The sequence below is a fragment of the Eubalaena glacialis genome, chromosome 7 (genome assembly GCF_028564815.1).
Source record: "Eubalaena glacialis isolate mEubGla1 chromosome 7, mEubGla1.1.hap2.+ XY, whole genome shotgun sequence".
In the NCBI taxonomy this organism is placed as follows: domain Eukaryota; kingdom Metazoa; phylum Chordata; class Mammalia; order Artiodactyla; family Balaenidae; genus Eubalaena; species Eubalaena glacialis.
In genome coordinates, this window is record NC_083722.1 from 112,332,193 (window position 1) to 112,355,766 (window position 23,574).

Genomic DNA, 23,574 nt, shown 5'->3' on the forward strand with positions numbered 1-23,574 from the left:
CAGGTGTGCCAAGGATGAAACAAAGGTGGGCCATCCACAAGGAGGTGTGTTTTCAGGAACGGGCAGCTCCAGGGCTCATGTTTTGCTCTGTTTGCAGTCAACAGATCAGAAAATAACAACCCAGCAACTTGGCCCAAACCAGCCCCCACGTGCCAACTGCTACCCTCTGTCCCTCAGTGTGAAGGCACAGACCCCACTCCCGCCCCTAGACAGTCAGCTGGCCATCCCGTGGTGGCCGTGCCAGCCCAGCTCTGCCCACCAGTGGAAGGCAGACAGGCTGAGTGGGGCTCCTGGGAGCAGTTCTTTGTTCTTCATTAAAGCGCGCCACGGCTAAGGTGTAGCCAGGGTGGGTCAGCCTTCAGAAGTGGGGGTCTCCCCACTCCTGGCCTTAACCCAGCCGCTGGCTTCCCCGAGGCAGGGCTGGGGCCCGCTATGTTGGCGGGGGGGGGGGGGACACACCCCTTGGCCTCGGCCTGGGGTGTCCAGGATGGTGGTCATTGCAGTGCAGGTCAGGCTCCTGAGGTTAGAGGCCACGTGGATGACAGGGAGTGAGTTTAGAGGTCACCTTTCCCCAGCGCAAGTAGGAGGAAAGGAACTGTGCGTTTCCAGAGCCCACCTGGCTAGGTACTTGGTGCGGGGGCAGGAGGCTTTCCCAGGGACTGGGGGTCAGGAGAAGTGATAGCCACGCCAGGTGCCCATGCCTCCCCCTCCTCAGCTCCAGGCCTCCTGCTCACGGGCCCTGGGGCCTCCCACCCTGGGCCCTGGACCTCCCTCTCCTGGGCCCTGGGCCTCCCCCAGCTCACAGAAGTATTAAGAGGCCTCTGTCCACTCGGGGTGAGGCACTGCAGGTCTCATGCCCACAGGGCCAGCCCGCTCAACCCTGGCCGGTGTCCCAAGTGCCAAGCCAGCTGAGTGGCTCCCGTGGTTCAGGGGAAGCCAGAAATCAGGATTTTTATGCAAACTACACAGAAGCCTGTTAGCCCCAAATTAAGACAAACAAATCTTGGGAGGAAAGACGTGGTGTCTAGCCACCAGTTCACAGCCCCAAGCTCAGGAAGGATAACCATCCAGGATGGGGAGGGCTCAGGGTGAACCAGGGACAGCAACCCACTGCGGGAGGGGACCCGTGGCTCAGGGAGGCTGTCGTAAGTGGGGGGACAGGGCCAGGCGGCTGAGCTGCAGCCCCAGCACAGAGCTCTGGTGACGGTCAGCACTGGCAGGCGGGGGCTGGCCCGGCTCTGAGCTGGGTGCCTGGGTCGACTCCCCAGTGGGGACAGTGCTGTCAAGGCCCATTTCACAGACTGCCCCACCGCAGTCTGTTGCTTCCTCTACAGCAGGGGAAGGGAGCCCTCGCTCCCCGAGGTGGCTGATGCTGGGGCCTATGGTGACTGGCCAGCGCCCAGATCACCAGCTGTCACACACTGGGGCCACCTCCCTGCTCTGGCCCACAGCAGATGGTCAACTCGGGTCGGCATCCCCCCGACACCCGCAGCCTTTGAACCCAGACTCCCTCTGCGGGTCCACCCACAGTCCTGGGCTCCCCAGGCACTGCGTCAGCATTGCCCACTTGACAAGAGGATGGCTTTGGACCCTGCAGCCCTCAGCCGGGCACAGGAGGTGCTGGCAGGGCCTTTGAGCTGGGTTTCGGATCAGAAAGCAAGCTGACCGAGGGCAGCTGCCTGTGGGCTGGTTGGTAAGGAAACCATCAGAGGAGACTGTCCAGGCCTATTGATCAGCGGAGAAGAAAGGACCTGGGGGAGCCTCCCGGGGAGAACTGAGGAGGGGCGCAAGGAGAGGCTGCGCCAGAGGTGGTGGCGTTCGGGCAGCAGCAGCTCATGGGTGGCCTCCGTGGGGATACCGACCACACCCACCCCCGGCTGCGGTGAGGACGGCCCGAGCCAGCGATGGGAACACGCTTAGAGCGGAGCCCGAACTTGGGCGTTGGTCAAGGGCCTCACTAAGCCAGGCTGACTGCGCCGGGGGCTGCCAGGTGAGGGAGATGCCGAATCAGCGAATAGCACTGGACCACACGCGCGCATGCGCACACGCAGCATCCCTGTGCGGGATTCTCACCCCGCTTTGCAAGAGGGAGCCGGCGGGAGGCCTGGGAAGAGAATGGGCGGGCCCTGCGGAGGAGGGGGGGCGTTTGCACTCCTGAGCACAGAACAGGCCTCCTCTGGGCACAGGCAGCTGGGACCCGGGGCCCGATCACACCTGGACTCCTCTGCTGTCGGCCCACAGGTTTGGGGGCCCCAGGCAGGTACAAGCTTCAGGCGCGGCTCAGCAGCATCCTCGGCACCCACCTCAACCTCCCACCTCTCGGGCCAGCCTGTCCTTCCTGCCAGCTTCTCCTCATGGCGGACGGGGCCCCTACCTGCCCCAGGCCCAGAGTCTCCAACGTCACGTGTGGAAAGAATCCTTTGCACACCTGACTGCCCACCTCTGAGCCAGTCACTGCAGCCAGGAACCACGTGTTCTGACCCGGTGCCTGGCAGACAGGGATGACCCCAGGGCACCCACCCCTCCCCAGGGGCGTCCTGACTGCAGGCTGCAGGAGGACCTCAAGGTCTGCAGAGTGCTTTCACACCCAAGATCGTCAGGGCCTCAGGCTCTTGTACCTGCCACCTGCCCCAGCGACCGCACCTTTGCCCCTCCCCCTCCTCAAGTGCATCCCTTCTTCCTGCCATCCACTCTCACTCTGTTTCCGTGGTCTTTGCCTGCCTGGCATGCATAGTAACTGCCCCAGGCATTCGTGGGGTCCCCCCAGCTCTCAGGCCACATGGTTTCTTGGTGCGGCCTTCATCCCCAGCTCCCAGGTGTGACCTGCCCTGGCCGGTGGGGGCACTGCCTTTCCTTGAGTTGGCATTTGGTCATAGGCACGTGACCCTGTCAGAGCCAAACAGGCACAATCCTGGGACGTAAAGAGAAAGTTTCCCACTTTCTCTTTTTTTGCTGGAGGAGCTGAAGAGACCACAGTCAGGCCCTGGCCTGGCCTGGGGGGAGCTGCCCCAGAGCAGAGCCGAGGGATGGAGAGAGGCCTGGGACCCCTACAGAAGCAGTTGCTCCAGCCACCTCCAAAGGCTCCCCCTTTTCTGCCCTGGGACCCCATATATTCTTTTCTTGGGCCACTTTGAGTTAGTTTACCATCTCTACTGTCCCTGGAACCAAGAGTTCCACCCAGAGTCGTCTCCGATGCTCTGGGTCTCAGTTTTCCCACATATAAAATGGGAGGGACAGAGATCCTCTAAAGTCCTTCCCAGCTCCGATGCATGGAAGGCAGAAGACCTGAGATCTGGGTTGATTTATCAGGACCCTTTTGGTTTCAACTGGCATAAGCAGAAAAAGGAGGAACATATTGGCTCATGAAACTGAAAAGTCCAAGGAAAAGCTTCAGGTATGGCTTGATCCAGGCGCTCACCCAGTGTCATTAGAAACTCATCTCTCTTGTCTCCATCCTCCTCAGGGTTGGCTTACATTTCAGGCAGTGCATGCTTGGCTCGGCAGTTCCAGGCTACTGTTTAACCCTGGGCTATACCAGACCCCTTGCATGCTTTGCCTGGCTCTTCATGGTGCACAGAAACCAACCAACCACCACCACCACCCCCCACCCCCCCCCCCTCCCCAGAGATGAGGATGCTCTTGGCAGCCAGCTTGGTCACATGGCTGGGTTAATAAGAAGATGGAGCCTTGAAATCCCACCAGTTGGGATGGGGGACACTTTTGAAAAGCAAAGGTGCCCACAGACGTCCTCCACACAAGTCCCCCTCCTCCTAGGTGACTGTGAGGTCAGGATGGTGTGCAGGCCATGTGACCCGAAGTGCCACCCAGGGTGGGGTCCCTGGAGCCTCCCACCCCCACCCACGGGCTCCCGGGTTTGCAGGGCGGATCAGAGACGCCCAGCACGGTGCTTCCTGCTTCACAGGAGCGGCCCAGAGCTCTGTCTCCTGGGACTCCGCTAAAGAGATTACTGGCCTGTCTTTCAGTGAAACCCTGGGCCTCTGGGCTGGCTCCGCTAATCCCAACAAAGGATAACAGGCCCCTAATTAATTCTCCGAATCTGATGGCAGCACGAACGCCAGCCAGTCCACCCGTCTTAATAAGTTTAATCGACTGGACTTGATGATTTTATTTGAAACCTAGGGCCGCAAATTAAGCTCTTAAAAATGCACTTGAACTTGATTGGCAGCAGTAATCCTAACGAAGTCTGTTTAATCCTTGGGCTGCCTGGTCAGGAGCAGCCAGTACAGGACTGGGGGCTCCAGAGCGACTGCCACGTGCACACAGGCTCCCCCTTCCTCAGCTCTAGGCTGGGTTTCCTCTGCCTTCTGACTCCAGGCTCAGGAGGGGGACCCAGGAGTCAGGAGGCCCCTGCCCCACCCTACTGTCACAGGTGAACTCCTACACATGCTTCAAACCCCTGCCCAAACCTCTCCCCAGGGATCCTCCTCCCATCTTCCATCAGATCCACGTGCTCTCCCTACTCCCAGGAGCCACGGCCACGTCGTGCCCGTCACCATGTCCCGGCCCCCAGCTGTGTCCTGTGTGCTGAGTGTTGGTGGTCAGCTTTGCACAGAGGGCCCGAGCACGCCTGTCCTGCTGCAAGAGATGGATCCCAGTGCTGGCCGCACGGCTCCCCCTCCCTGTGTCCACACCCCGGGCCATGTAACGGTATAGAGTGTCCATCAAGGACTGGAGTCCATGTCCCCACCTGACAGTCTGGCCTGCCCTGGCCTGTGACTCACTCTGGCCACTAGATGGTGGCGGGAGGGGGGGGGGAGTGGAGATGATACTGTGCCAGTGCTGAGCCCACAGTCTCTCTCCCAGGGCCAGCCTCTGCCCGAGGACAAGCCCAGCCAGCCTGCCGTAGAGTGGGAGGTTCCGTGGAAGACAGCCAGCTGTGCCAGCAGAGCTAACCTAGACCAGCCAGCCCCAGCAGACCTGCAACTGACCACTGGTGCTCAAGCAAGCTCAGCCCAGCCCAAGACCAGCCTAGACCAGTCCACACGGGCCCACACCAGCCTAGTTCAGCCCACCCACCTCCACTTGGAGAAACAGTAAACGCTCCTGCTGAAAGCCCGATGTCCGGAGGTGGCCTGATAACCCGCCCCAGCAGCACACCGCCACGCCTCCCTGGCAAGTGGGTGCTGCCTCTGGCTCCAGGGAGCACCCCGCCTCAGCACACTCTCTGCCAGGGCCAAGCCAACCCCACGGCCCAGCCTTAGCTGCGCCCACCTCCCCGCCCAGCCCTCACGGGAGCTGGCCCCTCGTCACGCAGACCCGCCCGCCAGGACCCCCTAACTTATCTCGGGGAGCAGGGCTGAGGGCACTCGTTCCCTCCCCACAGAAGGCAACGGGCTCTGCGCTCCCATGAAGCCCCCTTCTGCTCCGTGACTGGCCCTGCAGATTCAGAGGCGGGGATGCTCTGAGTAAGACATGCACACACGTGTGCAAGCATATACACCAACAACGTTAAACAGGCTTGTCATCCTCCGGTCACAGGAGAGCTCATCCTGCCACTGTCTGCTAAGAAAGCGGCTTGAAGAGGACAGGGAAAACCAGCTTCTTTATAGTTTTCCAAATGTCTCCCCATCAAATTGGCAAATCTCCAGGTGTTTGCAAAGCGCTCTGTTGGCGAGAACACGGGAAACACACACTGCCTACACTGCTGCCGGGGGCGCCCCACGGAGCACCCTGTGTGAGGGAAGCCGGGGGATGCCATCAAACGGACCCCGCAATCCCACCTCCAGATCTGCCCTGCGGACGCACCTGCCCACCTGCAATGGCACCTGGGCGAAGGTGTCCCCGCAGCGTTCATGGCAGCAAAGGAAGAGAAACAGTCTAGCATGTCCACCCTTGTTTTTAAACTGTGTAAATGCATTATCTGTTTTTAAATAACAAAGAAAAAAGCTACAGAGGACAAGAGAGTGGACGTGTGCTGTCCAGTGACAGGGGACACCCCTGCCCACTCACTGACCCCTATTCCTGCCGACCCCACACTTCACCCCCGCCACTGCGCATGTATGCACACCAGGGGCTCCCCTAGCTCCCCCCAGCCCGTCTGCTCCTCACCTGAGTCCTGTGAAAACCCAGAGCAGCGTCCAGGGCTGGCCAAGCAGCATGACGGCCCTAGGCCCCCCAGGGCTCCCAGCACCGCCCTCCTGCCTGTGAGCCCAGGAAGCAAGCAGCTTTGATGAAATTTTCAAACTCCATGCATCTTTCAGGAAGAGGACCAGGATGGGGGGAGTTGGGTGTGGAGTGGGAAGCTTCGTGGACACTCCCTGCAAAGTCTGGGCGGGGGTGGGGGAAGGGGGCCGGGGTAAGAGGTGCATCAGCCAAGGCAGACCAGCCATCCCCCTGACACCTTCAGGCCTCCACCCTGTAGTGGTCAAGGGCACTGGCCCATAACACGGGCAGTGGGCAGGCAGAGGGCCAGCTCCCGGGTGCCTGTGTCCCGAGAGGTACTCCCGAATGTGGTTGCAGCAGCAGCGACCTGCTCACCTGCAGGCCTTAGTGCTGAACCTTCCCATCTCCTGGGGCCGGGCTCCACACGCCTCCAGGCAATTCTGCCACAGGCTCGCAGCTGGGAGCCTCTCTCACCCGGTCGTCTGTCCGTCCATCCGTCCATTCGTGACATAACCAGGACGGCCCAGTGGCTGTAGTTCGGGGAGTTCCACAGGGTCCACACTCAGAGGGAGGGGGACGGGTTGCAGGGGCGACAAGATGGCCAGGGTGGCAGCAGGGCAGGTAGAGCACTGGGCCAGAGTGGAGGGCTTTGAATGCTTCTGGAAATCCCACCCTTTGGGGCTGTGGGCTTTTGGAGGAAGAAAATAGGATTTTACAACTTTCGAGCTCATTATCTGTATGTCACTTTATTGATGTCTGTGGTTTGAACTGACCTTACTTGCATTCTTACTTAATCTGCCATCTTCCAACTTCCTTCCTGGTTTTATTTGAGGATGGCTGGGTTGCTTTTGTGTTATGATGGTGGGTTGGGGGGGATCGTTTAAAGTATTGTTCTTTTATTGTATTTTTATGTTCATTTTCAGTCATAACAACTCAGCCGTTAATTCTCATGTTCAATCTACGGTTTCATCTACTTAAAACATCATGTCGTGGGTGTTAACTCCAACCTCATTCATCTTTGCTCCAGCACCTCGCTGGTTTCTTCCTTCATCTCTTTATCTTGAATCTCATTTTCATATCTTTTATTTTATGATTTTTTACGTTCTAAAGGTCTCATCTTTCCTTAAATCCCTTGTTTCAAAATCTTATGTTACACGTTATAACAAGATCCATTCTTTTACTGTTATGCTTAATTCCTCATTTTACCCTCACCAGCCTCCCTCTGAGTCACCTAATCTGCATCCCCTCTTCCCACCAGCTGTTGTGCCTCGGGGGCCTCTTCACAACCGCAGGTCCACCGGGGACCAGGACGGGGGAGCGGGAGCAGGGCGGTGGGCAGGGCCAGCAGGCAGGTGGGCGGGGCTGAGGGCGGCGCCAGCACTGCGGGGCCACGGCTCCTTCCCCTCTACCAGCGGCACCTGTGGCCCGAGCCCCTCTCTCTGGGAAGAGGCCTCCATGGTTTTCTAGGACTGAGGGGCCTCCACCACCAGCCCAGAGGGCACACCTGGGAGCACGTCCTCAAGCCCAGGCTCGCCCGCCCATCGTTCAGACGTGGCTGTGGGGCAGGGAGGCGGGTGTGCCAAGTTCTCAACAGCCGGTGGAAAGGAGCCTGAGCCCACGAGGGACCCGGCCCAGCCTGCCCATGCCCTGACCTCTGAGTGGATCTTCTTTCAAAGGCTCAGAGCAAGATTTTCTCAAAATGCAACATCCCCACGCTTCATTTTTAAAGTATTTGGGACAGTAAGATAGAAAAGGGGGGGACACCTAAATTCCATCACTAGGCACATGCGTCCAGAGGAGGACAATGCAGCCTTGCAAAGAGTGAGGTCGGCCCACCTGCATTAACGTGGAAAAGGTCTGAGCGTCAGTGCACAGTCGTCTTGGGTCCTTCCTTCCTCTCCTCATGGTCCTGGCGGCCAACTGCAGCACCAAGGCCAATCCTAAAAGCTGATCCCCACCCCGTGCCCCAAGGCCTGCGTGTTGGTTTCTTGTGTTGCACAAATTACCACGAATGTAGTGATGTAACACCCATTATGATCCCTCAGCTTCTGTGGGTCAGGTACTGGCCTGGGTTAGCTTGTCCTCTGCCCGAGGGCTTCCCAGGCAGAATCAAGGTGCTGGCTGGGTCCTCCTCCAGGTTCACTGGTTGTTGGCAAGATACATTCCTTGCAGGTGTGGGATCGAGGTCCCGGCTCCTTGCTGGCTGCCAGCGGGCGCCGCCACAGCACAGCGCCACTTCCTCACGGCCCAGGAGAACGCTCTCCAGCTGCTAGGACGGAGCCTACTGGACTCAGCGTGATCAGGGGAGTGACCATCCTACACACCCCTCTGCCGCGTAATGTAACCTAATCCAGGGAGCAGCTATCCCACTGAATCACAGGCTCTGCCCATTTTCAAGAGAAGGAGATCACCCAGGGTGTGTGCCTCTGGGGACAGGCATCTCGGGCCGTCTCAGAATTCTGCCCACCTCAGCCTGCAGGTGTCTCGGCATTCCTGAGGGCTTCCGATCAACAGCCCTGAACTCTTCATTAATTATGAATTTTTGCCTAGCAACCATTGCCAAGCAACAGCTCTTCAGAAAGAAACGTTGGAAGAATTTGGTGGTAGCTTCATGGTCGGGATGAGGAAATGAGTGTCACCGGGTGCTGGGCCGGCCTGCATGTGGGCAGCTCTCTGGCCAGGCTGGGCTGCCTTGAGAAATGCCCATTACCGGCTCTGGATGTCATGTTGTCATCTGTCAAACTGGGATCACGTCTAAACTGTCTTACTTGAAAGGATGCAGGGAAGCCAAGATGGGATAAAGGCAGAGCCATGGCTGCACATGGGAGGGGCCCTGAGGGGCCCCAAGTGCATCAAGAGAATGACTGGTCCCAGCACGAATGTTCTTTCTTCGACACTCGCTCAGCACCCGCTTTGTGCTGGGCCCTGGGCCCCAGTGATCCCTCATTCTCTCACTTATTCATTCAGTGACTCGTGACTAAGCACCTACCATGTGTCCGGCATTAGGGCACAGTCTCATTTAGGGGAGGGGAAACAATGGACAAAATAAGCAAGTAATTATACAGTATGTCAGTTGGTAAAGGTTCAGCGAAGATAATTAAAGCTGGAAGCAGGGAGAGGGAGTTATCAAGGGGACATGGGGCTGTAATTTTCAAAAGAGTGGTCAGGGAAGGTCTCCCTCGAAGAGGGAGCTTTGAGTAAAGACCAGACAGAGGTGAGGGAGCAAACATGCAGTGCAGGCACCTGGAGAAACAGTGTCCAAGCAGAGGGACTAGCTGGTGCAAAGGCCCTGAGGCACATGTGCCCTGCCTGATGGGCCAGAGGCAAGCAGGAGGCAGACCTGCCCGGAACACGCTGTGCTAGGGCATCTGCAGACAGAGCCCAGGAAACCCCGCAAGGAGTGAGGAGCAGTTGGCACCCTGGCCCAGGTGCACCTCCGCTTGTGAGGCAGCCTCCCCTCCCACCAAGACGACCCTGAGTAGGATTCTGCCAAAAGGATGGCAGGTGTAGGAGGAAAGTTGTTCACTGAAAACAGAGGAGCGCCCAGAAACAGACCCACATGTCCATGGAACCTCGTTTTATAACCCAGGTGATGCTGCAGGTCAGCAGGAAAAGACCAACTGGTCAAAACACAGGATGTGATCATGGGTGATCCACACGAAACTCAGAATAAATCAGAGCCTGCCTCATACCCTAAGCAGGAATCAGCTCCAGGTGATGAGAGGCATAAATGCAGAACTTCCAGGAGGCTGGCCAGGAGAGTGTATCATGACTTCAGGTTAGAGCCGTTCCTCCAAGGAGCAGAAAACAGGAAAGACAAAGTCAACTGTATCAAAATGACCAGTTCCTGTTCACAAAACCCCACAGAAAGTGAAATCACTAGCCACAAACTAAGATATTTGTAAGATGTGTAACTGCAAAGGATTAATATCCAAAATATATAAAAGAGGCCAGTGGTCAAGAAAGAAACAGTGTAGTAGAAAAATGGGCATTTCACACAAAGGAAATCTAAAGGTCTAACAAGCCTTATTAGTAACCTTGGAAATTCACATGAAAACTACGAGATCCATTTCACACCCATCAAATGGGTAAAAAATAGAAACTGGACAAAAACGGAGTGCTGCCCGAAGTGGAGCACTGGAGGTGCTGGTGGGAGAGCAGCTGCCTGAGCCCCTGGAAGACAGTGGTGCGCAGCGGCCACCATGCTGTGCAAAGGGCCCCCGAGTCGGCAGTCTGTGAGCCGAGGTGCGTTCCAGGCGTCTGCAGCAGGGAGAGGAGCAAGGCCTTTCTAGGATATGTTGTTTTGGGATGAAACTATCGATGAAAGCTGTAAACTTTCAGCACAAATTACAGAACAGGGAATTGCTTTGGGGGCTGGGGGCTCACGGGGCCTCTGAAGGACCATCTACGCCCCTGTGTTAGCCTGAGAGTGACGCACAGGTATTTGTTTTGTTATAAATGTAGAGACTCATATACGCTGTACACACACTTTGATGTAACATCACATAATTTCATAAAACAATTCAAAACGAAGATGACTGTAACGTGCATTTGCTACTATACAGTTTGAGAACATACAGGAGAAAAGTTTTGTGAGGCATTACGTCAGTCACTCACTGGTGACTCACTGGGCCCCTCTGGTCCTCTTCCAGACAAAACCTGCAGCTGCTGTTGGCTGCCGATTGGCCAGCTGGCTGCAACAGCTCCTGGCTGGCATCCTTGCTCCTGCATCGCCAGGAGGGCCAGCACGTGTCCTTGGCCCCCTGACCCGTCCTCAACTCTGGTCCTCTTGCGGTGCCATCACCGGGGAGGGAGCCTGGACATTGGGGCATCGCAGAGCAGATGCAGGGAGTGTGGGCATCCCTCCCACCTCTAGCCCCTTGCTTCTTGTTGTGTGATTTTTATTTATTTAACAAGCCGTGCGCTTTGAGCATCTGCTATGGTCCATGAACCTCTGCTGGTAACCTCTGGGTATACACGCCCATCCTACAGACACTGTAGTCCCATTGCATCAGGTAACTTTCCACACAACACCCACTAAACTAAAAGTAGCGGGGGGGGACTGGTGCTGGACTGCTAAAAAAAACACTGTCCAGTGTCCACTCCTGGCTACGTTGGGGAGGAAGGGGAGAGTCCATGAAAGGGTCCCCAGGCACAACCCGCTGCTGGAAGGGGCGGGATGAGAAAGGGGAGCCCCCCTCCAGACACTGAGAAGAGTCAGGGCTATGGGTGGGGGGAGGGCGGGGCTCAGGGTCATAGGAGGCAGGGAAGGAGAGACCAGATGACCAATTTAACTGTGGGTGACCAGCATGGAAAACGGAAAATATTTTTAAGAATCAAAATGTAAGAAATACCTGTCAAAATCCTACAGCAACATTTGAGGAGAATAAAATTCATATTTTTAAAATTCTCTGATTTGTGTAGTAATTCAAACAGAGCTAAGAGAGCAGCATCTACCCGGGGCCTCTCGGGGCGGGTTTAATGAGTGGGCAGGAGTGGCATGTAATTATCTTGTCGTTGGTTTGTGTGTAAACAGCTCTCCAGAGCGAGGCCGCCGCAGCGAGGGACAGCCCTCGCGTCCCTCCGTCCCCCGCCCGCTCCCCTCCCTCTGAACACAAGGGCTGCTCTACGGGAGAGGTGTTTTGGGGTCTGCTGTGCATGTATCCTGAGTGAGAGGTGCTAAGAGAAGATCAACAGATGCACACATTGTTTGGGCACTAGTCTGTTGTGTTGAAACATACAGATTTCAAATATCACAAGATTTTCAGTAAAAGGGAGAGAGCTCTAAAGGTTCATCAAAAAGAAAATGGTGAAATAATTACACTACTTCTGTGCTATAAAGTACTATACAGATGTTAAAAAGGATGGGGCGGTGGGACTTCCCTGGCGGTCCAGTGGTTAAGACTCCACACATCCACTGCAGGGGGCACGGGTTCCACCCCCGGTCGGGGAACTAAGATTCCACGTGCCTGGGGGCACGGTCCAAAATTTTAAAAATAAAAGAAAAAGAAATAGGCAGGGACAGACCTACATGCATTGACATGGAAAGACATCAAGGTGGGGAAAAGAGCAGGTCTGCTGGACCCTGCAGGCGGCAGCTGTGACATCAAGGTGGTGCTGAAGGCCTGTCAGGAGGGCCACCCGGGGAAGGAAGGGCGAGGCAGGGCTGGGTGGGGGCCCCCATCTCCACGCAGACCCCACAGTCCGGCCGCCTGACAGGAGCTCCAGAGCCGAGATGGGCAGGACCGGTGCCTCCCTCCTGCTGCTCCTGGCCCAGGCTCCCCAAGAAGACACGATCTTGCCTTAGAACCAGGGAGCCCCTTCTAGAAGGGGAATCCAGGGGGCACGTCGCATGTCTGCACACGTGATGTGGTCACAGTCTGTGGGGATGTGCCCACACAGGCGTGTTCTCTCAGTCTGTAATCACCCACCTACATCGACAAACACCGGACATAGTACATTCCTAACAGTTGATAGTGTGACATCCGGCAAGTGGAAAAGTGGCAGAAGGTAGTGAGAAAATGTCACCTTTTTTCTCTTACTTTACATGCTGCTGGAAGGTTTAAAGTATTTCTCTATCTACTAATTTATATTTATAAAATAATTGAGGGATTGGGGTTAAAGGTGACAGACTAACCATATGAGTTTCTTTCTGCTTTCACCCAAGACCATACTAAAAGAATTTAAGATGTTTAAAAATTTAAAGACATAAGAAACATCAGAGGGAACCGTCAGTGGCTAGAGGTTTTCTCACCCTTCGGAAGGTGTGAAAAAGGACACCTGACTTAACAGGTCAGGAAAGTCCCCACCCCAAGGGACAGCGAAGAGAACCGCTGAGACTGAGCCCGTGTCCCCGCAGAGGCGCGAGAGCACCAGCAGGAAAGGGAAGGGGCGCCAGGAAGAAAACCAGGGCTGGACTGGAGTCTCTACGCATTACAGCAAGTCCCTTGCGAGGCCCGCGCCCGACACCTGGCAGATGCCAACCCCGTCTTGGACCCCCTGCACCGGGCAGGACTGCAGACTCCCTCTGTGGGTGTGCTGAACGGTGAGGTGAGTGCATGAGGCCACAAGGATGAGGCCCGGGGCTGATGCAGAGTGGACACCCCCCCAGACTGCCCCTCCACCCCACACACAACACCAGCAGGAAGGAGGCTGCCCACCTCCTCCACCCAGTAGAAGATCAGACATCTGGCCTCCCCCCAATAAAACAGCTGCTCCTGCCCACTCACCAACCAAAAAGCCCAGCCCGAGAGCGCAGAGCATCCAGTTAGCTCTTGATTGTGAATGGAAAGCCAAGGATGACCAGACATATGCAGAAAGCCCCAACATGAAGGACAGAGAACAAAATGACCATAGAAAAGGGAACTGAAGCAACCAAAGTAAGGTAGGAAACAGAAGGACACTTGCAAAAAAATGCTAATTAGTATTCTTATGGAGACAAGAGAAATGCTACATCCAGTCCATCAAACAACAACACTATGCTCGTTTTAAAAACCACCACCACCAAAAGCTGGTGAGGATGTGGAGCAACAGAAACTCTCATTCGCTGCTGGTGGGAACGCAAAATTGTAGAGCTTTTCTGGAAGACTGGAGGTTTCTTACAGAGCTAAACACAGTCCTCCCATACAATCCAGCAACCATGCTTCTAGGTATCTACCCAATTGAGTTGAAAACTTACATCCAGACAAAACCTACTGCTATGTTTATAGCAGCTTTATTTATAATCGCCCAAAATTGGAAGGATTCAAAGTATTTGTCAACAGTTGCGTGGCTAAACAAATGTGATACATGCACACAAGAGAATATTATTCAGTGATAAAAAAGAAAGGAGCTATCAAGCCACAAACACAAAAATATATATATGGAGGAACCTTAAATGCTTATTGTTAACTGAAAGATGCCAGTATGAAGAGGCTACATACCACATGATCCCAAATCTATGACATTTTGGAAAAGGCAAAACTACGGAGACAATAGAACTACCATACGACCCAGCAATCCCACTACTGGGCATATACCCTGAGAAAACCATAATTCAAAAAGAGTCATGTACCAAAATGTTCATTGCAGCTCTATTTACAATAGCCAGGACATGGAAGCAACCTAAGTGTCCATCATCGGATGAATGGATAAAGAAGATGTGGCACATATATACAATGGAATATTACTCAGCCATAAAAAGAAACGAAATTGAGTTATTTGTAGTGAGGTGGATGGAGTTAAGAGTCTGTCATACAGAGTGAAGTAAGTCAGAAAGAGAAAAACAAATACAGTATGCTAACACATATATATGGAATCTAAGGGTAAAAAAAAAAAAAGGTCATGAAGAAACTAGTGGTAAGACGGGAATAAAGACACAGACCCACTACAGAATGGACTTGAGGATATGGGGGGGGGAAGGGTAAGCTGTGACAAAGTGAGAGAGTGGCATGGACATATATACACTACCAAACATAAAACAGATAGCTAGTGGGAAGCAGCCGCATAGCACAGAGAGATCAGCTCAGTGCTTTGTGACCACCTAGAGGGGTGGGATAGGGAGGGTGGGAGGGAGGGAGATGCAAGAGGGAAGAGATATGGGAACATATGTATAACTGATTCACTTTGTTATAAGGCAGAAACTAACACACCATTGTAAAGCAATTATACTCCAATAAAGATATTAAAACAAACAAACAAAAAAAAAAAACTACGGAGACAGTACAAAGGTCAGTGATTACTAAGCACGGGCATTTTTAGGGCAGTGAAACTACTCTGCATGGGACTGTAATGGTGGACACACAACTATATGCATTGTGAAAACCCACAGAATGTGCAACAGTAAGAGTGAACTATGGACTTCAGTTAACAATAATGCACTAATATTGGTTCATTAATTGGAACATGTGCACCACGTTAATGTAAGATGCTTATAATAAGAGAAACTAAGTGTGAGAGAGGCAGATTATAAGGGAACTCTCCAAACAACTGACTCGATGTTTCTGTAAATCTAAAACTGTTCTAAAAAAAATAAATCTAATAATCAACTTTTTCAGATGATAGCTGCAAAAAAAATGAACTTCAACCTCACCTGTTATATAAAAATTAACTCAAAATGGATCATGGGATTTATGTAAAAGGTAAAACTATAAAACTTTTAGGAAAAAAAAACCAGAAGAAAATCTTCATGATCTAGAGCCAGTGCTTACACTTGTCACCAAAAGTATGATCCGTAAAAGGAAAAACTGATAAACTGGAATTCATCAAAATCAAACATTTTTGCTTGCAAAGGACCATACTAACAGAATGAAAAGAAAGGCTACACATTGGGAGAAATATTTGCAGACCACAAGTCCAACAAAGGACTAGTCTCTAGAATATATGAAGAACTCTCAAAACTTAGCAGTAAAAAAACAAACAATCCAATTAGAAAATGGGCAAAAGACATGAACAGACATTTCACTGAGGAAGATAGACAGATGGCAAATAAGAACACAGAAAGATGTTCAACATCATTACCATTAGGGAAATGCAAGTTAAAACTGCAATGAGATACACCTACCACAATGGCTAAAATTTTAAATAGTGATAACACCAAATGCTGGTGATGATGCAGAGAAATTGTATTGCTTTTACATTTCTGTGAATGGGTGCAGCCTCTCAGGAAAACAGTGGCCGTTTCTCATGAAACTAAACATGCAACTATCGTCAACAACTGCACTCTTGGGCATTTGTCACAGAGAAATGAAAACTTACGTTCCTGAAACGATCTGAATATGAATATCCACAGCGGCTTTATTTATAACAGTCAAAAACTGAACCAATTCAGATGTCCTTCAACAGGTAAATGGTTAAACAGACTGTGGTCCACCCGCACCGTGGAATCCTGCTCAGCAATAAAGGAACAGACTACGGACACACGGGACAACCAGGGTGACTCTCCAGGGGATTACGCTGAGTGGAAAAAAGCCAATCACAGAAGGCTTCACACTGCGTGATTCCACTCACATACACTCTTGAAATGACAAAATGATAAAACTGGAGAACAGCCAAGTGACTGCCTGGGACCAGGGATGGAGGGAGAGGTGGGTGTGGCTGTAAAAGGGTAGTACAGGGACCCTGGTGGTGGAATGTTCTGCATCTTGACTGTATTAATGTCAGTATCTTGCTTTTGATACTCTCCTGTGTCACCACTGGGGAAAACTGGGTAGAGAGTACATGAGATCCCTCTGTATTATTTCTTATAATTGCATAGGACTATCTCGAGATAAACAGTTTAATTAAAAATGTAAAGCTATGACAGCTGTTTTTTAAAAATCTACATGAGGATTGGAACATAAAGTTGAAGAAATCTAATAGGAAGTAGAAGAAAAGGAAAGGGGGACGAAAATATGAGAGAAAAACGAAGCCTCAGAGAATCAGTCCAGATGGCCCCTCACTTACTAATCGGAGGCCCAGAAAGACAACAGAGAAGATGCAGGGAGATGAACACTGTTTGGATGCCAGGACTGGGGAAGCCACACAGAACCCACCTCACAGTCAAGAGTCCCAGAAAGGCTGCAAATTGGAGATGCCGGGTTCCTCGGAGACGGGTCTGGCGGCTGGACGGCATGGTTCCCCACCGACCTGTGCAGCCAGGGGACCCCCTTCCCCACCCCAAAGAAGACAGCAGCTGTACTCTCTGCAGAAGGTGAACCAGAGGCTCTCTGGGGCAGACGGGAGCCTCCTTACTGAGAAAGTGGGGAACAGGAGAAAGTCTGCACCTGGCGTCTCGAGACCCCAGACCGCTGCCTGCTGCACTCACAGCACATGCACCACGGGGAGGGCGTGGGGTCACCACCAGGAGGAACACCCATCCACAAGCCCCACCCCAAACACACAGTTTCATTCATATGCTTTTAACTGTGTTTAAGTATAATCCATCCACGGTCATGTGCACACATCACGTGTGTCTGGCTGGATGGATTTTCGCTAACCCAACACACCTGTCACCAGCATCCCAGAAGCCCTTCATCCCCTGCCAGCCCCACCCTGTTTCAAAGACAACCACTGTGCTGACGTCTGGTGACAGAGATTCCTTTTGCTGTTTTTATGGTTCTGTAAGTTGAATCATGCATGTGCACAACTTCTGTTGAATATCACATTTGTGAGAATTGCCTGTACGAATGTGTGTACAGATCACTCACTCTCACTGCAACACAGTATCCGTTGTGGAATATAAGGCTTCATCCATCCTACTGTTGATGGGCACTGGGCTAACTTCCAGTTTCAGCTCTTACTAATACTCATTATATGTTTAATCAGCTTTTAGTGCCTCCCTTCTAAATATGAATAGACAGGCAAGGATCACCGGGAGAAAGCTTCAAACATGGAAAACAGAGTAAAACAGAGGGTCTCAGAGAGCCTCTGATGCAGGCAGCAGAGCAAAACTTCAAAGTAAAACTAAAATGAATACCTGCAGAGCAATAAGGGAAGATCCATAAAGGAAACAACAAAGGAAATTCAGGGAACAATTTCTAAGGAGCTCTTAGAAATTAAATTTGTGGGAGCACAAATTTTAAAATTAAATAGGATGATTGGAAGACAAACTTGAGGAAATCTTCCAGGGAGTAAGATAAAAGGACAAAAAGGAAGAAAACATAAGAAAATCAGATAGTCGATCCAAGACATCTAACGTCTGAATAACAGGAATTGAGGGAGACTAGAGAAAACTAAGGACAGAAAATTATCCAGAAAACAATAAAAGAGAACATTCCAGAACTGAATAACATTAGTTTCCACACTGAGAGGCCTCGCGAAGGGCCAACGAATGAAAAAGGACCCCAACTAAGACACATCAATGCCACAGACGCTTGTGTCGGGCCAGCCCAGGGCCCACGAGGTCGGGCGGCCAGGGGCGTCCACCTTCTCCGCAGCAACACGGAAGCTGGACGATGCCCAAATACTGAGAGAAAACGTACTCCCACCTGGAGTTCAGGATAAATGGAAAACATGCATTTTAAAGAGTATGTAAAATACAGTATTTCTGGACACCAAGGTCTCAAAAATTCTGCCTCCCCATATACACACTTATGAAGGAGCCCCCTGAGAATGCACTCGGCTACACGAGGGCACAAGCCAGGGAGGGACAGGCATGGGGACCCCAGATCCGGGATGCACCCAGGACCAAGGCGACCACGGCACCCACCAGGTAAGCACCTGGGGCTCCGGGGCTGTCATCCATTTAAGTTGGCGGATTACCTGATGTGTTTGAATAATAATACAACAAAAGCAAGGAGGGCCATTCCAGGGGAAAAGTGCCTAAGAAAACAATGGGGTCAGGGATATTGTGAACACATCCACACCTAGAGCAATAGAACCTCGGGACATTGATTTAACCCGCAATTGTGATGTTTCAGGTTAAATGCAGGACATGACGGGGGCGTGTGCATGAGTCAGTAGGGTATAAAAAGCTGCACCCTGATCCTATAAAGATGACCTCAGCAGACTATGCCTAACACCCAAGTGCCCAGAATCAGCAGTTCTGTCCTTGAGACCAAGAAGGACACACATCTGAAAGGACTGGAAAGAGTTGCCGCAGGGGAGGGGTCTGGGTAGGACAGGGCACAGGATTTTCGTTCTAAGCTTGATGCGCTACAATCTGAATTTTTAAGCTATACACATTTTATTAGGTTAAAAAATAAGTACAGAAGAAGTCTTTAATCACAATTCAATACAATGACGTAAAACCAATATAAAGGCACTTTACCTGGAAATTTTAAAGCTCTCTCTTAAGCAACATTTGGATTAAAGAAGAAATCAAAACCCACATTTGGAATATCCAGATATACTAAAAACAGTACATCAGAGCTAACGTTCCTCAGAGGAAAATTCATAGCCTTAAATATTTATATTAATAAACAAGAAGCAATGAAAATAACTGAATTAAATATCCCTACAATTCTGATACCCATTCCAATGTATGTATTTTGTAACACAACACCAAACAATTCTCCAACACCAGCTGGGGATCCTGCAATTCAACTCAGTTCCGACACTCTACCTGGAGGGAACGTCAGGTTAAGGGCTCAGTCCCATGAAAGGCTCAGTCCCATGAGATGACCCCGGCCCCCGACCCCAAACACAAGTCCAGGTTGTCACCTGTGCTTCTGTCCCGCCGGCTGTAGATTGGAGGTTCCCACGACCCCCTCCCCGGGTTCGGTTAATTTGCTAGCATGGCTCACAGAACTCAGAGAAACCTGTTACCCGTGAGATTACGGATTTACTGTAGAACGAGATGACTCCGGAACAGCCAGACGGAAGGGACGCACAGGGCAAGGCAAAGACAACAGGTCACCAAACTTAGACGTAACTCTGGTCTCGGCTCGCCCAGCAATGGGGTCTCAAACCAGACCACCAGCACCTGCCTCCCCTAAAGAACAGCGACCCCGCCATAACCAGCCCGCTTCCTGCCTGTGTAATTCCTTCTGCCTGTAAAAGTCCTTCATCCTGCTCAGCTCCTTCCCATCTGCTAATTGCATGCTGCCCGCCTCACCAATCGAAAATAAAGCCAATCAGAGCTTTCAAATGGACTCAGCTGAATTCTGTTTTTTAACAGGGAAAGGGCACGGGCTTCACGACCCCCCCCAAGCCCACACCTCCCCGTGAATCACCACGTGCCCACCCACCAGGAAGCGTTGGGGGTTTAATGGAGGCCTCATGACACGGGCATGGCTGATTAAGCCACTGGCCACTGGTGAGTGGACTCCATCTCCAGCCCTCTGCCCTCCCCTCCACGGGGCGGCGGGGGGGGCGGCGGGGGGGGCGGGGGCTGAAAAAATTCCAACCCTCTAATCATCAGCCGCCACCCTATGGGACCATGAGACGTTCCAACAGTCACCTCGGGGGCAGAAAGTCATCCTCATCGCTCTGATCACTCAGCAAACTGCAAGGGTTCCAGGAGCCCCGGGCCAGGCATGGGGACAGAGCAAACACAAACTTCTTACGATAAATCACAGTATCACCAGCCCACTTAAGAGGTTAAGAAAGGACAAAACGACCCTGGCAGTTCTTTTTGGCTGTCCTGCCCGTGAGTAGAGCCCCCCGAACAGCGCGTCTTACCTTCCAGCCCCCGGGCGTCACGGTGCGAGCTCGGGGGCAGCTGGTGCCTCTCCACCTGCACCGGGAGCGGCCGGCAGCCTCGCGTCGGCCCTGGGATCCTGCCCGTCGGTGTCACGGCCCCGGTCGTCCTTCCCGGTCGGAGGGGCCGAACTGGGTGACGACATAGGTGACTCTGGAAGCACCGGGACTTCGTCCTGGCTCTCTGGACCACCCGCTGCGTTGTAACGACACTCGAGCAGTCCCATGGGGCGGACAGGCGCTGCGATGACGAGCTGCCCCACCTCCGGCCACCCCAGCAGTGACCCTCCGGAACGGTGCGACTCAGAGACGTTTCCGTCTTTAGCACCTGCGGTTTGCAGTGACTGGTCGTGGCGCAGCAGATAACTGGGAAACCAGGGCCAAGGCACACTCGCTAACGGGCCGCTGCCCCAGGCCTAGGAGTCGGCAGTGCGGGAGGCGCCGCCCCGGGCGCCTGCGGTTCACCGAGGACAGGCGGCCACGCCGCACGGCCGCGGCCCGCGCCACGGAGGGTCAGAGCAGCCCGCTGCGAGGACGGGCGGCGACGGCCCAGCGGCCGCGTGACCAGCCGCCAGCGCCGGGCCAGCGGGGCAGGGCTGCGTGGCGCACTCGAGAAGGTTCTGTGAGCTCAGAGCCTCCTGGGGAGCTCCGTTCTGTCAGGCTCTGCTCCGCGGACTCCGGAAGGTTCTGGGAGCCCCGGCTCCGTTCTGTCAGGCTCTGCTCCGCGGACGCCGGAAGGTTCTGGGAGCCCCGGCTCCGGTCTGTCAGGCTCTGCTCCGCGGACGCCGGAAGGTTCTGGGAGCCCCGGCTCCGGTCTGTCAGGCTCTGCTCCGCGGACGCCGGAAGGTTCTGGGAGCCCCGGCTCCGGTCTGTCAGGCTCTGCTCCGCGGACGCCGGAAGGTTCTGGGAGCCCCGGCTCCGTTCTGTCAGGCTCTGCTCCGCGGACGCCGGAAGGTTCTGGGAGCCCCGGCTCCGGTCTGTCAGGCTCTGCTCCGCGGACGCCGGAAGGTTCTGGGAGCCCCGGCTCCGTTCTGTCAGGCTCTGCTCCGCGGACGCCGGAAGGTTCTGGGAGCCCCGGCTCCGTTCTGTCAGGCTCTGCTCCGCGGACGCCGGAAGGTTCTGGGAGCCCCGGCTCCGTTCTGTCAGGCTCTGCTCCGCGGACGCCGGAAGGTTCTGGGAGCCCCGGCTCCGGTCTGTCAGGCTCTGCTCCGCGGACGCCGGAAGGTTCTGGGAGCCCCGGCTCCGTTCTGTCAGGCTCTGCTCCGCGGACGCCGGAAGGTTCTGGGAGCCCCGGCTCCGGTCTGTCAGGCTCTGCTCCGCGGACGCCGGAAGGTTCTGGGAGCCCCGGCTCCGGTCTGTCAGGCTCTGCTCCGCGGACTCCGGAAGGTTCTGGGAGCCCTAACCCTAACTGCGAGGACAAAAAGTGTGGCCGGCGGGCAGGCGCCACATCCAGAGCCGGGGTAGGCGGCCAGGGCGGCCCAGCGAGCGCCGGCTCGACTCCGTACAGGGTGACTGTAGGTCCCGGCTGCGGGAACGGGGGCGAAAGCGGGGGGCACGGGAGTCTGGCGCGTGCGCTGCGCTGCGCCGCGGGGGCGGGGCGGCTGGGGGGTGGGGCCGCCCGGCGGCAGCGGGAGGTCGCGGCCAGGTGCCCGGCCTCCCGCCTCCGGCAGCCAGGACTTCACACCAATGCAGGTGCTTTCAGGGTCCAGCTGTCCCCACGGCATCTGGCGACCCAGATCCTGAGGAACACGCCCATCCTCTTCCCCATGGGGGGGCCCCCAGAGCGAGCTCTCAGCACAGACGTAGATTCGGTTTAGGAGACTCTTCCAACCGTGAGCAGAAATCGGCCTCTTCAATTTACTGGCACAGAACTGGCCACTTGGCAGCTCGCTGTTAAAGGCTGAGAACTAACGGTGCAGCCGCCCGGGCTCTGCAGACCCAGCCTCGACCGGGAGGGGGTGGTCCTTGGGGTGGAGCAGGGGCTGCAGAGGGGAGATGCGGCGGACCATCCCCTGCCCGTGAGAAGGCAGCCCCACAGCTCAGTTACTGCCTCAGCGTCAGCTGGGTGGTCGTTACAAATACCACACAAGGGGCGGCGTAAGCAACAGACGTTTATTTCTCTCAGTCCTGGAGGCTGGATGTCGGAGATCCAGGTATCAGCAGGGCTGGTTCCTCCCGAGCGCTCTCTCCTTGGCGTGTAGATGGTCTTCTCCTTGTGTCCTCACACGGGCCACCCTGTGTGCGTTTCTGTGTCCCGATCTCCTCTTATAAGGACACCAACCAGACTGGATTAGGGTCCACACTGATTAACTTATTTTAAGTTAATCATCTGTTCAAAGCCCAATCTCCAAACACACTCCCATTCTAAGGTACAGGGAGTTAGGGCTTTAACATATGAATTTGGGGGGGAGACACAGTTCAGTCCATAACATTGCTGTTTAACTAGGGTTGCCAGATTTAGCAAATAAGAACACGACAACACCCAGTTAAATTTGAATTTCAGATAAGCACCCCATTTCTGTAGTTTATCTGGGATTCAAATTTAACTAAGTGTCCTGTGTTTTATCTGGCAACCTTATGCTTAACAAACCACTCCAAACTCTGTGGCTTAAAATCACAAGCACTAATTATTGCTCACAGGCCGGCAGGCCAACTGTCTGGGGTCAGCTGGCTGTAGGCCGGTCTTGGCTGGCCTTTGCCTGGGCAGCTGGCCTCTCCTCCACATGGTCTGTCATCTGCTAGCAGGTTGGCCCAGGTTTGTTCCCGTGAGTCAGGAGAAACTGACCGCTGCAGGCCCTTGAGGCCTGGCTTCAGAACTGGCACACCAACACTTCAGCCACATTTTCTGGGTCAGAACAAGTCACAGGGCCAGCCCAGACTCCAGGGGTGGGGGGGATGGACCCTGCATCCTCACGGGAGGGGCAGCCTAGCATGTAACAGGGAGGAATAAGGATGGGGGACCCTTTTTTTTTTTCCATTTTATTGAAGTAGAGTTGATTTAGAATGTTGTGTTCATTCCTGCTGTACAGCAAAGTGACTCAGTTATACATATATATATATATATATATATATATACACACACACACACACACACACACACACACACTCTCCTTTATGTTCTTCTCCATTGTGGTTTATCACAGGGTATAGTTCCCTGTGCTATACAGTAAGACCTTGTTGCTCATCCATCTAAATATAATAGCTTGCATCTGCTAACCCCAAACTCCCAATCCATCCCTCCCCCACCCCCTGCTTGGCAACCACAAGTCTGTTCTCCATGTCTGTGAGTCTGTTTCACAGATATGTTCATCCGTGTCATATTTTAGATTCCAAATATAAGCAATATATGATATT

At 53.7% G+C, this 23,574-nt stretch overlaps 1 long non-coding RNA gene across 1 annotated transcript in view; it reads right to left on the reverse strand.

Annotated features, from left to right (window-relative positions):
* Positions 1 to 20,764, reverse strand: part of LOC133094871 (uncharacterized) — a 249,813-nt gene extending 229,049 nt beyond the window's left edge. The window contains exon 1 of the long non-coding RNA XR_009701520.1: positions 20,203 to 20,764. This is a non-coding gene — a long non-coding RNA (uncharacterized LOC133094871). The remainder of the gene's footprint in view (positions 1 to 20,202) is intronic.
* Positions 20,765 to 23,574: the final 2,810 nt, after the last annotated feature.